The 12,508-nt window shown below is 61.3% G+C and overlaps 1 long non-coding RNA gene across 1 annotated transcript; it reads left to right on the top strand.

Moving 5' to 3' along the window:
• Positions 1–242: 242 nt before the first annotated feature.
• LOC308630374 lies at positions 243–7,074 on the top strand. Its single transcript, XR_014017834.1, has 2 exons — positions 243–4,590; positions 4,899–7,074. It is a non-coding gene; the product is annotated as an uncharacterized lncRNA (long non-coding RNA).
• Positions 7,075–12,508: the final 5,434 nt, after the last annotated feature.

Here is a 12,508-nt window from a genome sequence, read left to right as displayed (position 1 = left end):
AGACCCACGGTGTGGGAGGTCCTGGAGGTCATCCAGTTGGGGAAGGCTGAGCCTGCGTAGGGGTCTGGGGTGAACCGCCCCGCCTCACCAGTGTTTCCTGCGGGGGGGCGGGGGCGGGGGGAGGCAGCTGAGGCCCTGCCCTGGGCGTGTCCACGTGGTAGCACTCACACCTCTGGTGGGCCAGGTGGTGGGGTAGGGGGATTGGAGGGTGGGTGGGTGGTGGGCAGTTGAATGAAGAAAGGAAGGCAGGCAGTTCCAGCCTCTGCTTGGACCTTTTTTGGCCAGGATTACCCAGGTCGGAAGGCAGAGCCCTTTGGAGGCAGCTCGGGGCCACCGTAGCCAGATGTTTCTGGAGGGATGGAGGTCGGTGGCAGGGACACACGCTGCTTCTGTTCCTGGGAGGCTGTGGCACAGGGGCAGCAGAATTTTGGGCAAACAGGACCCGCCTGGGCAGCCCCAGGGAGGAGGCATCCACAGGCACCAGCTTCAGTGGGTTTTCTTGGTTCGTAAACGTGCTTCTGTTTCAGCCATGCGTAGCGTTGCTCAGCACCTGCCGCGTGCTGGGCGTTGGGCTCAGCTTGAGGCCAGAGGGTGGTCAGACAAAGTCCCTGTCCTGCTTCCAGGGAGCACAGGTCTCCCGAGAAGGGCTGCTGGGGCGGCCACCCTGTCCGGCAGTTGCGTTCCCGGGTCGCAGACGCCGTGTCTGTGAGGACGCGGGGCACGTTGCTGAGGGGAGCCCAGGTTGTGGGTGAGGGTGCTCCACCTGTGTGGCAGGCCCGGGAGGCCTGGATTGCTGCCCCTTCCACCTACCACTCAGCTCCGGAAGCAGGGCTGTCACTCACCCCCAGCCCCAGAGCTGTGCTCAGAGGCTCTTCCCGGGGAGGAGTGGGCCGTGGGACAGAGCTCCTAGCCCCTCTGCTAAGGGGCTGACTTCGTTTGCTGCAGTGTGGAGAAGTGCAAGCCCAAGGCTGCTGTCAGAAACCGGACGTCATGGAGAAAGGCCAGTGGGAGGAGGTTGATAGATTTACTGGTGATGCAGGCTAAACTGTAGGCTGTCTGTGGGTCAGGGGAAAAATCTCAAGCACTGATCTCAGTATCTATTCCTTCAAAGGAGCCAAATTTGACTGGATTGGTCTGAGAAGCAGCTTACACCCAGGGCATTGTTAAAAACAGCAGTCAGCCAGCTGTGAGTGGAACTTAACAACTGGCTGTGGGTAGGGACCACACAGAGCTTTGGCAAAACCACTGCCAGGGGTGGGAGGTGGGCGGAGTGTGGGCCTGCTGGAGGCCGCACCCCTGAGAAGGAGCATCGGGGGCTCCGTCGGGGGCTGCAGGGGAGCCACCAAGATGACCCAGCCAGCCAAACACAAAACAAGCAAACAAGTCCCAGTTTGGGGTGACCAGTACCCAGAGTTGGTACGATGTATTTCCTAAAAGGATCAGTTTCCAACCAAAAATTACAAACGTGCAAAGAAACAGGAAAATACGGCCACATACCGTATTGTTACCAAAAAGCAGGCAATGGATACTGCCTCAGAGAGTGAGATGTTGGATTTAACAGGAAAAGACTTCAAATTGGCCTTTACAAATGTGGTCAGAGAAAGAAAGGCAACCATGATTAAAGAAGTAAAGGGGGAAAAAGAAAGGAAGGTATCAAGTAGAGAGTACCTATAAAAAGATTATAAACAAAAAGTTATTTTAAAAAACCTGGAGGGACTTCCCTGGCGGTCCAGTGGTTAGGGCTCCGCGCTTCCACTGCAGGGGGCACGGGTTCGATCCCTGGTCAGGGAGCTAAGATCCCACATGCCGCGGGGCGTGGTCAAAAAACACACCCTGCTTCTGTGGCCATCTTAAAGGAAACTCAGCTATCTTAATTAAGAATAGACAGATGACACCTTAATACAAGTATTAAAAAAAAAATTCCTCTTAAAAAAAAACCATGGGAATTCCAGAGTCGAAACAACAGATGAAAAATTCACTGGAAGGGCTGTACAGTAGATGTGAACTAATAGAAGAATTAGTGATCTTGATAGTGCTCGAGATTGATGCCATTCAAAGAACAGGATGAAAAGAATGAAGAAGACGGCCGGTCTCAGAGCCACGTGGGACAGTCTCACCCACTGCCCAGAAAGGAAGGCCGAGGCGGGAGTAGCAGCTGCTCCGTCGTGGTTGGAGGTCGGGGCGCTGGGCCCTGAGCCCTCCCGAGCCACCGCTGCTGCCTGCCGCCTCTCCTACCCAACCGGGCCTACGGGGGGCACAGGCCTTCGCGGGTGGACGTGGGGCCTGTCCCTGTGACGGCCCCATTTCACGGAGGGGTCCCGAGGCCTGCCCCAGACTGCAGGCTTCCCGCTGTGTGACGCCCGGTCAGTATGGCCGCCGCTCTGGACTTTGGGCAGAAGGGGATTCTTGGGCAATGCCGGAAGGGTGGGCTGGATACCCCAGACTCGGTGGGGGAATGGCCACATCCCTCTGACACGTGAGCAGGCGCAAAAAGCCCGTCGCGCTGGCCAGGGCCTGGGAACTGGGCTCTGGAACCGAGTCCTGCTTCTTGTCTGAGCAGCCCCAGTGAGAAGAGGAGCCAGAGGCCCAGCAGGGTGGGGGCCCCAGGGTAGCTCCTGGGGTCTGGGTTTCACTGGCAGAGGCCAGGCTGTGAGGTGTGGTTGTCACCCCTCTGACACACCTTCTCCAGGGACGGTCTTCCAGCCTGGGGCCAAGGGGGGTGTGGATATGGAAACTGCAGGGGGTTGTGGCACCCTCCCAGACCCTTCCAGACCAGGTTCTTCCTTTGTTCAGTCTTCAGGGGCTGCACAGTGCCCTCTGCTGGGCTCATGAGGGAGTGTGGGCGGCCCCAGCCTAGAGGCTTGAAGGAGCTGGAAGGTTCCTGATCAGCCAGGACCCAGGGATCTGCTGTGCTTGGCCAGGGTGAACCCTGACCCTGGTCCCACGCTGAGCCTGGCCCTGGTCCCACGCTGAGCCCTGACCCTGGTCCCACGCTGAGCTCTGGCCCTGGTCACACGCTGAGCCCTGACCCTGGTCACACGCTGAGCCCTTGCCCTGGTTCCACGCTGAGCCCTGGCCCTGGTCCCACGCTGAGCCCTGACTCTGGTCACACCCTGAGCCCTGACCCTGGTCCCACGCTGAGCTCTGGCCCTGGTCACACGCTGAGCCCTGACCCTGGTCACACGCTGAGCCCTTGCCCTGGTTCCACGCTGAGCCCTGGCCCTGGTCCCACGCTGAGCCCTGACTCTGGTCACACCCTGAGCCCTGGCCCTGGTCCCACGCTGAGCCCTGGCCCTGGTCCCACGCTGAGCCCTGGCCCTGGTCTCACGCTGAGCCCTGGCCGTGGTCACACTCTCAGCCCTGACCCTGGTCCCACGCTGAGCCCTGACCCTGGTCCCACGCTGAGCCCTGGCCCTGGTCCCACGCTGAGCCCTCAGCCTGGCCCCCATGTTCCCTTAGCTCATAAGGAGGGCAAAACCAAGGAGCCTGGAGCCCTGTGTAGGTTTCACTCCTCTCCTGGGGGCAGGCAAGAGCCTCTGCTGACCTCCTCCCTCCTCCCCCACATGTGACTCAGGGCTCTCTGTGGTCACAACACTCCCCCTCCTCCGCCTCTGCCCCCCCAACTCCAGGTGCAGTGCGGTTCCAGGTTCTGGGTGACAGTCTCCCCGGGGGTGGAGAGTGACTGTGAAGCTGACTCACTGCAGGGCGGGGGAGGTGTGAGTGTCAGAGCTGGGCTCGCCCAAGTGCAGACCCCAGCTGGTCCAGGCGGCTCCTGGGGGAGCATCAGGGCTGCGCCAGGCCCTGGCCATCTGGTGGGCAGGCACACGCAGGGACCAGAGCCGAGACCCTTCCGGCCCCATTGGCAGAGACCATGGGGCCTGGGGGCCCAGCAGCCAGCTGCCCCTCCCTCTCCAGGGACCTGGGCTTGGGCCCCTCCCAGTCACCAGCTGGGGCCAGTGGCCTCTGGCTGCAGAAGTTAGGCTGTAGGCTTTGCGGTGGGGAGGGGCCCAGAGAGCCCCCCAGGGGCATCCTGCAGGGGCAGGGAACTTCCTTCTCTCTCCAGCCTGGCCCTGTGCTCACTCAGACACAGGTCCCACCTCCACGGGCCCGCAGACAGACACCGGTGGAGCCCAGGGGCTGGGAGTCACAGGCTGAGAGAGAGCTTCCCAGGGGGACAGTGAGAGGCCAGAAGAGGCCTGTGAGAGCAAAAGGCCAGTGTCCTGGAGGGGGCGGGACCTGCCTGTTGGGGACCCCTCTGCCACGCTGTGGTGTCCCGGGGAAACTCTGAAGGTGGGGATTGGGGGACAGAGGTGTGAGGAGTGAGGGGCTGGGGAGCGGGCGATGGGCAGGCCCTGTGCCCTTGTTCCCCAAGGCTGCGACGTGAGCTCAGGCCTCCAGACACCGAGACACTGGCCACCACGAGGGTGGGCGGGGCCTCACTGCAGTGGAGAAGACGGACCCCGGCTTTTACGTCTGGACCTGGCAGGAGTGGGGGCCTGTGCCCGGACTTCCCGCAACCCTGCAGTTCCCCAACAAGGCCTGGAGGAGGCCCTGCTCCCCACTTCCAGATCAGGACCCCACAGAGCAAGGGTGAGGTGGCCCTGGGTCCGGGTCCCGACCCTGTATCCTCCAGGCTTGCTCTCCATCTCTCTGCCACGAGCAGCATACCTGCAGCCTGGCCGACAGCTAGTGGGGGGCTGAGGCCCCACTGGCAGCAGACGGAGAAACGGAGAAGGAGGGCGAGAGAGGGCCGGGGGTAGGGGGCAGCCGGAAGAGGGGTCTAAGGAGGGATCCTTTAGCTTGGGAAGCAGCTTGGGCCCCAGGATTCTCCTCTGAGGAGGAGGCTCGGCGGCAGTCTCCAGCGAGTGGGCATCTGTTCCCTCATTTTATTAATAAAGCAGAGCAGTGATGTCACTGGGCTCCCCGTGAGCCAGCCACTCCACTGACCGATTCTTCCCAACTGCGAAAAAGGAGTCCAGGTGTCCTCGGGAGGCTCTGCAGCAGATTCCACAAGGCCTTGAGTTGCCGCCGTCTACTAGACGCGGGTGTCTGGGCTGCCCCGCCATCCTAGAAGGGGGCCCAGCCAGCAGGCGCGGTGACCTCGGCGTTGAGGCTCAGGCCTGGTGGTCCTGGGCCGCCAGAGAGATGCTGCTGGGCACCAGGCTGGCAGAGCAGCCTGGGCCGGGGGTGGGCAGCTGCTGCTACGCCCCAGCTGGAGGCCTGGATGAGACCGTGGGGCGGCAGCTAAGGGCTAGAGCTTGCAGTGCCGGCTGGCCCGGTTCCGTGCCCGCGTCCTCGCCCCCGCGGGCCCACTGTCACTTCCACCCCAAGCAGCACCGGCCCTTGTTCAGTGGCTCCTCACCGAGAGGACGAAGGTCGGACGCCAGAACACGAAATGGGTGTTCCAGCAAACGCTTCGGAGTTCACCACGCCCTCAGCTCTGGTTCTCACAGGAAGGGACTTTCTTCTTTAGTGACAGAAAGGTCCTCCCGGCTTGTTTGCAAGAACGGGGGCTGGAAGCCACAGTCTGTTGAGGGCACACACGGTGCTCCCCGCGCCCTGCCCCGGGTCCGCGAGCTGCCCACGCTGCAGTTGCATCTGACCTGTCCGACAAAGCGGAATCTTCCAGACACTTGACGACGGGGCCTCGCCCGGCCACTGGGTCACAGCTGTCATCTCATGATTCAGACACCCCTTGGAGACTCTCCTGGGGGGGTGGGGATGGGGCCACCTGGACAGGCAGCCGCCCACTAACCCCCAGAGGGCAGAGTTGTCCCTACAGGAAGCAACGGTCTGGAGTTGGACGGTGAACTCCTTTTCTCCAATTAGGAAGGTGGGTTCAAGTGCCGTGGCCACAATAATGAGCACGACTGGAATTTGAGCCCAGGTCTGCCTCCCTCAAGGCCCTCACTCTTCATCGGTGAAGTGCACCGCCAGCCCGAGGGCAGGCAGGTCAGGGTGGTCATGTGGATGGTGAAGGCGGTCATAGTGATGTCGATGGCGGTGCTGGGAATGACGGTGGGGTGCAGTGGTTACAGGGGGCGGAGAGGAGACGGCGGGACACAGTGACAGTGGCGATGGTTGTATGTATTGTGCGCAGTGGAGGTGGTGGCTTTGACGGTGGTGACAGGAGTGATGGGGGGGTGGAGAGGACGGCGGGGGTGGGGATGGTTGGTGGTGGAGGCCACGGTTATGATGGGGGGTGTGGTAGGGGTGACAGTAATAGTCGTAGTGGATGAGGATGCTGGTGATGGGGGTTGCTATGGTCTGGATGTTCGTATACCCGCCCCCACATTTAACTGCTGAAATCCTAACCCCTAAGGTGATGGTATTTGGAGGTGAGGGCTTTGAGAGGTGATCAGGTTATGAGGGCGGAGCCCTGATTTGGATTAAAGCCCTTAAAAAAGAGACCCCGAGAGCCCCCTCGCCCCTTCCGTCACGTGAGGACACACTGAGGTCTGCAGTCCACAACCAAGAAGAGGGCTTTCACCAGAACCCTACCACCCTGACCTTGGACTTCCAGCCTCCAGAACGGTGCGAAGTAAATTTCTGTTGTTTGCGAGCCACCCCGTCGGTGGTATTCTGTTCAGAGCAGCCCGGGTGGAGGAAGGCGGGGATGAAGGTAGCGTGGTGGCAAGGGTGCTGGTGCTGAAAGTGGGGCAGTGAGGAGCTCGTGGGGATGGTGGTCGTGGTGGTTTTAACGGTGGTGGTGATGTTGGGGGTGGTGGGTGCTGTGGACTGGATTGTGTCCCCCTGCCCAGAGTCATGTGACGAAGCCCTAACCCCAGCAGGACAGTGTTTGGAGATAGGGCGTTTAGGAGGTAATTATGGTAAGAGGAGGTCATGAGAGTGGGGCCCTAATCTGATAGGACTAATGCCTGTATCAGAGGAGGATGATCGCTCTCAGTGTCTCTCTTTCTCACAAGCCAAGAAAAGGCCCTGTGAGAACACTCCAAGAAGACAGCCATCTAATCGCCAAGAGAGCTCTTCCCAGAAACCTAATGGGCTGGCACCCTTATATTGGACTTCCCAGCCTCCAGAACTGTGAGAAATAAACGTCTGTTGTTTAAGCCACCTGGTCTGTGGTATTTTGTTGCAGGGTTCTGAGCTGAGACAGTGGGGATGGTGAGGGTGATGGTGGTGATGGAGGTGGTGATGATGATGGTGATAATGGTGGTGGTGATGGTGGAAATGATGATGACAGTGGTGATGATGAGGGTGATGATGGTCATGGTGATGATGACGGTGGTGATGGTGGTGATGAGGGTGATGGTGATGATGATGGTGATGACGGTGGTGATGACGTTGATGACAGTGGTGATGATGGTGATGGTGATGATGATGGTGATGACGGTGGTAATGACAGTGGTGATGGTGATGGTGGTGATGATGGTGGTGATGGTGGTGATGGACAGTGGTGATGATGGTGGTGATGACGGTGATGACAATGATGGTGATGGTGATGATGATGGTGATGACGGTGGTGATGACGGTGGTGATGGTGATGGTGGTGATGATGGTGGTGATGATGGTGATGGACAGTGGTGATGATGGTGGTGATGACGGTGATGACAGTGGTGATGATGGTGATGGTGATGATGATGGTGATGACGGTGGTGATGACGGTGGTGATGGTGATGGTGGTGATGATGGTGGTGATGAGGGTGATGGACAGTGGTGATGATGGTGGTGATGACGGTGATGACAGTGGTGATGATGGTGATGATGATGATGATGGTGATGACGGTGGTGATGACAGTGGTGATGGTGATGGTGGTGATGATGGTGGTGATGATGGTGATGGACAGTGGTGATGATGGTGGTGATGACGGTGATGACAATGATGGTGATGGTGATGATGATGGTGATGACGGTGGTGATGACGGTGGTGATGGTGATGGTGGTGATGATGGTGGTGATGATGGTGATGGACAGTGGTGATGATGGTGGTGATGACGGTGATGACAGTGGTGATGATGGTGATGGTGATGATGATGGTGATGACGGTGGTGATGACAGTGGTGATGATGATGGTGGTGATGGTGGTGATGATGGTGATGATGATGATGATGGTGATGGTGATGATGGTGGTGATGATGGTGATGATGGTGATGATGGTGATGGTGATGATGGTGGTGATGGTGGTGACAATGATGGTGATGGTGATGATGATGGTGATGACGGTGGTGATGACGGTGGTGATGGTGATGGTGGTGATGATGGTGGTGATGATGGTGATGGACAGTGGTGATGATGGTGGTGATGACGGTGATGACAGTGGTGATGATGGTGATGGTGATGATGATGGTGATGACGGTGGTGATGACGGTGGTGATGGTGATGGTGGTGATGATGGTGGTGATGATGGTGATGATGATGATGATGGTGATGGTGATGATGGTGGTGATGATGGTGATGATGGTGATGATGGTGGTGATGATGGTGGTGATGGTGATGATGGTGGTGATGATGGTGGTGATGATGGTGGTGGACGGGGTGGTGGTGGCCATGGAGGAAGTGGTGTGACAATGATTACACAACTTGCAAGTGGGACTCTCAGAATTCAGAGTCTGGACTGTGGGCCACGGGTGTGACTTGAGTGCCTCTTGCTGAGGATGGTGTGGGGTAACACAGATGGCACGTGAGCCTGCAGGCCTGCCTGGGACGGCCCTCCAGGATACCACCTCCCACCTCCCCAGGCTCACTCTCATCTTGCCAGGGGAGACACTGAGATCCTGTGGGCTCCTGACGTGGCATTTTATGTTTATTTAGAAAAATGCGGCGCCTGCCCAGTTCGGGGAATGTGGTTTCCTTGTGTGGTGCTTAGGCTGTAAATGGAGGGCCCGTTTCCACTTGGCTCCCCCGGCAGGTGCTGGGGTAGCAGGAGATGGACGGCTCCCCAAGCTGCCCCTGCCCATGGAAGCAGGTGGTAGGCGGTAAGTTGCTGGGTGACGGGCTGGCTTGGATAGGTCCTGGGGCCGAGCTGGGCTGGGAGGAGGGCCTGGGAGGGAGGGCAATGTGTGGGAGTCCTGACTCTGCAGGGGAGAGGCCAGTGTCTAGGGGTGTCTCAACTCCTCCCCGAGGCTCCCCAGTATCTGCCCCAACCTGGGTGTGAGGGAGCCAAGGCCCCAAACCCCACCTGTTGGGGGCACACAGGGCCCTGGGGACAACCTGGTTCTGGGATGGGCGGCGCCGTCAGGGCAGAGGGTGTGGAGCAGCCCCCAGTCGGTCTCAGCGTCTCCCACCCTCTCCAGGAGGAGGGGTGTTTGGGGCCATTACAGGAGTGGACCTGCGGGCCTGCGGACGCCTGCTGGGGGCTGGGCCGGGGGTCTGTGGCAAGGCCCCCGTTTCTCAGCTCAGGGCCCTGAAACCCCACCCCGACCTCCGGGCTGGGGCTCAGACCTCCGCCCCCAGAGGCCGCATCCGGGCCTCCCCACCTGCCCCTCCTCTCCTCTCTGCCCCGTGGTTTGTCCCGCAGCCCTAGATGCGACGCACCCCGGAGGGCCTGGTCTCCTTCTGAGTGGACAAGGACAGGGGTGACAAAGACCACCGTCTGCAGGAGGGCTGAGGGGCCGGGCCAGTGGGCACCAGGCCTGGATTCAGAGACCGGACAGAGGGAGAGAGCGAGGCAGGGGTGGCGGGAGAGCGCCAGGCGGGGACCCAGGCAGGAGGGGAGCAGGGGGCAGGGGTGGCCGTGGGTCTGGGCGAGTGGGCCGCGGCGGGGAGGGCCTTGGAGCCCACCCCTGCCTCCGCCCGAGACCTGAGGGGTCCCAGAGCCCCCTCACCTCCAGCTGAGGGGCAAGCGCGGCACCTCCAGGGAGGACACCTGTCCACAGGGCAGTCATGGGCCGGCGCCAGCACGGGGCGGGACGGGCCTGCTTCCAGAGCTGGTGGGCAGCGCCGACCCCCAGGACGGCTGGCTCTACCCTTCTTCGCTCTGAGGCCCAACCCGGCCTGAGCCTGCGGCCCCCCAGCCCTGGTGCCGGGCCTTCTCTTAGGGGCCCGTCCTCTGATGTGCTGCCCCGCCCCCACCCCAGGGCCTGATGCCCAGTCTGCGTGGCCAGGGAGCAGGGTGTGTTTAGAAGAATCCATGAAGTGGGGTGAGGGCGGGGACACCCATGGCAGTCTGGGCTGTGCACCCAGCTCCTCGGCCATCTCAGGCGATTCCTGACTCTTGGGACGTCACAGTCTCCCGGGCCAGCTGGTGGTTAACAGCCCGCTGGAGCTCAGCCAGGGGAGGGAGGGGGGGACAGGAGGAGGCGGGCGCTGTGCCAGGATGGCGGAAGGAGCCTAGTGGTCTGTGCGGGCCTCCGGGGTCTATACTGGCTTGTGGGGATCAGACAGGCACCCCCAAACCAGGAAGAGGCACAGTGCCAGCGTGTGGTAGGGCAGGCGAATGTCCGAGACATCATCACTCTCCCTGACCTCCCCCAGCCACCTGGCGCGGCGGCCCCCCCACCCTAGGGAGCACTTCCAGACGTCGCTGCCACCCCCTGGTGAGGCAGGTGCCTGGACACGGATCTTAGGATCAAGGATGCAGGAGAGGGGACGTGGGTTGGGAACAAGGCATGCGGGTCAGGGGTCCTCTGACCCGCCCTCCACCCTGAACGTCCGAAGGGCAACCCTCCCCCATCAGCTGAAGATACTGAGGCTCAGAGGTAGCCCGACCCTGGCCTTTGACAGTGGCCGATGGCAGTGGACAGTCAGACAGGATCGGCCTCAGGGCCAGGAGTCTCGGTCATTTGCTCACCAGCTGGTTCCCCAAGCACATTCCCCACCCTCTCTTCACCTCAAGTTCCTCATCTGCAACATGGGTGACAATGATGGTTTGCCCAGCCTGTTCCAAGGCGCAGGGAAATGCTCGGCACACAGTGGGGCCCCTTCTCCCGCACGCCTCTGTGTCGACCCTCTTTCCAGAGAGACCCCAGAACCAAGAAGGGGACCCTGGCAGGTGGCACCAGCTGCATAACTGGCAGGGTCCGTGGAAGAACAGAAGCACAGGCCCTCTGTTCAGGGTTAGTAAGAACTACGCTGCAGCAACGGCAGAGCACAGAGCCGGAGGGAGTGGCCAGTGCCCCAGGGACAGACGCCCATCGAGGCACCCTGTGGGGCAGCCCGGGGACACGTCGAACTGAGACCTGGGGCCAGGAGGCTGAGGACCGGCAGACACTGGGCCCCCGAGGGCCAAAGATCATCGTGGCCCGTGCCTGGCATCTGAGAGGCTGACAGCAGACAGGGAGGTGCCCACCTCCAAGGGCGGGGTGGGGGAGTGGGGGAAGACGCCAGCCTGGGGTGGCCCAGGAGCCTGCAGCTGGGCAGGGCACCCGGGTTGGCGGCTGTGGGATCAGGAGCCCAGGAGGGAGGCCTCAGCTGGACCAGGTGGCCTGTGGGCGTGGATGGGATGTCCAGGTGGGGCAGGCAGCTTGAAGGGCGGGGGGCTCAGGCCCCAGCCCCCAGGGCGGGGAGGGAGAGGCAGCAGAGGGAATGGAGGAGGGACCGCGGGCCGGGGGTGAGCTGGGACAGAGCCTGCCTTCCCGGCCGCAGCCTGCTGCCTGCACCTGCGTGGGGAAGCTCCTCGCACCGTCACACGAGCTATTCTCAACTTGTCTCCTTTTATGGCTCCGGAAGTGAGCGGTGGAGGCTGGCGCACCGTGCTTGCTCTGAGATGGAAATGGAAACACAGGGAACAGAAGGACAGCAGCCACCACCCCCTCCCTGGCACGGGCATCCTCAACACCCAGCTCCGGGGGCGTCCAGCCGAGCCGGCTGGCAGAGAACCACTCATCCTGGCTGAGGGGCCAGCAACCCTTGGGGCTCTTGCTGCACGATCTGGGCCCACCTGGGCGTCCGGGGAGGCGGTGGCGGCCACATGCAGCCTGGCTGGAGCCCAGTGGGGTGGAGAGGAGGGGGCGGCCGCCCAGCTCCAGCCCCCCAGGCAAGCTGCCGAGTCCTCACGCTCCTCCCACCCCTGGCGGCCCGGGCCACCGGCGGACACTGGGACCGTGGCTCTCCCCCCATCCCTGACCCTTTAAAGAGCCCTCAAACCAGCCCATCAGCCTCCCCGGCACCCACGTCACCCTGCTCACCCTCAGGCTGTCCCTGCCTGGCAGGGCCTCTCTGGGCTGCTGGCACACTTGGGGTATGGGGGCACCTCTGGCCGGAGACTCTTCAGGGCAGGAAGCAGGAGTCTGTCCACTTCATGTGCCCAGAGCAAGCTCAGGGCCTGGCAGTCAGCGAGCAGGAGCACGGCTTGGCTGGAGAGATCAGGAGGTACCCGAGCACACACACTCTTACACACTCTGACACACACGCTCTCAAACTCACACTCACAACACACTCATAAACTGGCATACGCAGGAAGACGCCGTGCTCAGGGGCCCCAAGGGGGGCACGTAAGAGGGAGGACAAGGCTCACAGAAGACGGGGTTAACACCACACTGGGAGGCTGGGAAGCCTTCCTGGAGGTGGTGACCCTGGCTCAGAGGTAGACCCCACGTAGGCTGTGCTG

The sequence above is a fragment of the Mesoplodon bidens genome (genome assembly GCF_964165515.1).
Source record: "Mesoplodon bidens genome assembly, chromosome: 16".
NCBI lineage: Eukaryota > Metazoa > Chordata > Mammalia > Artiodactyla > Ziphiidae > Mesoplodon > Mesoplodon bidens.
The sequence above is the reverse complement of the archived record's forward strand: the minus strand, read 5'-3'. Positions and strand labels throughout refer to the sequence as shown.